Source organism: Mastomys coucha, chromosome X (genome assembly GCF_008632895.1).
Source record: "Mastomys coucha isolate ucsf_1 chromosome X, UCSF_Mcou_1, whole genome shotgun sequence".
Lineage (NCBI taxonomy): Eukaryota > Metazoa > Chordata > Mammalia > Rodentia > Muridae > Mastomys > Mastomys coucha.
In genome coordinates this window covers 140,504,036-140,506,535 of record NC_045030.1, presented here as the reverse complement: position 1 = coordinate 140,506,535, position 2,500 = coordinate 140,504,036, and positions in this window count along the sequence as shown.

Below are 2,500 nucleotides of genomic sequence, written 5' to 3'. Positions count from 1 at the left end.
GTAATACACTGGAAAGTACTAAAAGTAATAGAAAACCTAGAATACATACTTATAATATCTAGATAATAGCTCAACAATAAAATGGGGTAGTACAGATTTTGCATATCAAAGGATTCATTGTTGAGTATGGAGGAGATGGTAGAATTGGAAAGTCAGCATTCTGTGACCATCATGATAAATACTGGTTCAGAAAACAATAATCTTCTTATAAAGATTGTACAAGATGGGTGAGGGGATGCAGAAAGTGCTGGGAGCACAAGTGTAAGGAACTCCTAATCTCGAATCCCCAGATCTCATATGTAAACTCAGCCCCATAGAGCTAGACAGATGGCTTAGTAGCTAAGAGTTCTTGCTACTCTGGCAGACGACCTGGTTCAATTCCAAATACCCACAGACTGCTCACAAACACCTGTAATCCCAGTTCTAGGGGATCTGATGCCCTCTTCTAGCTTTCCCAGTCACCAGGCATGCACATGATATCCTACAGCAAAATGGCAGGCAGAGACAAGCATCCCCTGAAGCCCACAGACCAGCTAGTCTGGACCATACAACAGATTTTCTCTCAAACAAATGGAAAGGCAAGGACTGATGCCCCAAGGGTGTCCTCTGACCTCTACATTCACTCTCATGCAAACATATACACACTTTACACACACATACACACCAAGATATGAAACTTAAGTTACATTAAAATATAAGCCTGCTTGATAATCCTACTCTATCAAAATCAGTGGTAGGCCCATAATTAGCAGGTGTGAGAAGTGAAATTCTGTGCTTGGTTGCAGGTGGTAGGAGTGAAGAAAGGGAAAAGAAAGTCATTTCCTATGAATCACCAGTCACTGGTAAAGTAGCAGAAGTATATGATAGTATCAACACATCCATGAACATTATACCTAATAAAATTCATCAGCCACTTAAAATAAGGAGCACCCTCAAATTGACAAAGAACACTTACCAAAAGCTTATCCAAATCTAATGTTTAATGTTTAAAAATACTTTGTAATAGTTTTATTACTTAGGACTTGTCCTTAATTTTTAGTGCTGTTCCTGCTGGTCTAGACAGTGTAGTAAGAGATGAAGAAAAGAAATATGAGAATTGAAAAGAAAGGAAAAAAAACACTTAGAAAACTTTACACTTACAAAATTCAATACACTCTGATAATGTACAAATTGTAAAGTACAAGAATTCAGCAAGATTGTTAGGCTTATGGTAAATGTTAAAAGGACAGCAGAGGTAGGCAGATCTCTGTTAGTTCTAGGCCAGCCTGGCCTACAGAGTGAGTTCTAGGACAACCATGACCAAACAGAGAAACTCTATCTAAGGATAGCATTGTTTGACATCATTGTTTGGTCCTGTGAAGCCTCAATTCCCCAGTGTAGGGGATGCCAGGTGGTGAGATGGGAATGGATAGCATCCTCATAGAAGAAAGGGGAGGGATATAAGAGAGGCAGGTTCCAGAGGGGAAACCAGGAAAGGGGATAATATTTGAAATGTAAATACATAAAATATCCAATAAAAAAAGAAAAAAGACATATAGGTAAAGCCATAAAATCAAGACATACTATAAACTTAAATTAAACTATTTATGGTTCATGTTCATTAAAAATAAGAAACAATGTATATTATATCCAGAAATAAAATAAAATTAGCCAATTCAAAAACAAACAAACAAACACAAATTCAGTAGAGCGAGAATTGAGATGGCTTAGTGGATAAAAGTGTCTGCCACCTAACCCAGAGACTCGGGTGAGAGCCGCCATTTTCCCTCTGGTGAGTTTCTAACACAGGAGCAGCCAGCTGGGAGGCACAGGCCCCACAAGTCGCAGGGGACTTGCAGGGCAGCAGGGACAGGACAAGCTCTAGTCAGAGACACTAAGAACATCTAACACCAAAAATCAAGAGATGGCGAAAGGCAAATGCAAGAATCCTACCAACAGAAACCAAGACTACTTGGCTTCATCAGAACTTAGTACTCCCACTGCAGCAAGTCCTGGAGATCCCAAAACACCAGAAAAGCAAGAATTGGATCTAAAATCATATCTCACAATGCTGATAGAGGAACTTAAGAAGGACATGAATAACTCCCTTAAAGAAATACAGGAGAATACAGGTAAAGAAGTACAAGCCCTTAAAGAGGAAACACAAAAATCCCATAAAGAATTACAGGAGATCACAAGTAAACGAGTGGAAGCACTTAAAGAGCAAACTCAAAAATCCCTTAAGGAATTGCAGGAAAACACAAACAAACAGGTGAAGGAATTGAGTAAAACCATCCAGGACCTAAAAATGGAAGTCAAAACAATAAAGAAATCACAAAAAGAGGCAACTCTGGATTTAGAAATCTTAGGAAAGAAATCAGGAGTCATAGTTGCAAGCATCACTAACAGAATACAAGAGATAAAAGAGAGAATCTCAGGGGCAGAAGATAACCTAGACAACATTGAGAGAACAATCAAAGAAAATGCAAAAAGCAAAAAGACCCTAACCCAAAACATCCAG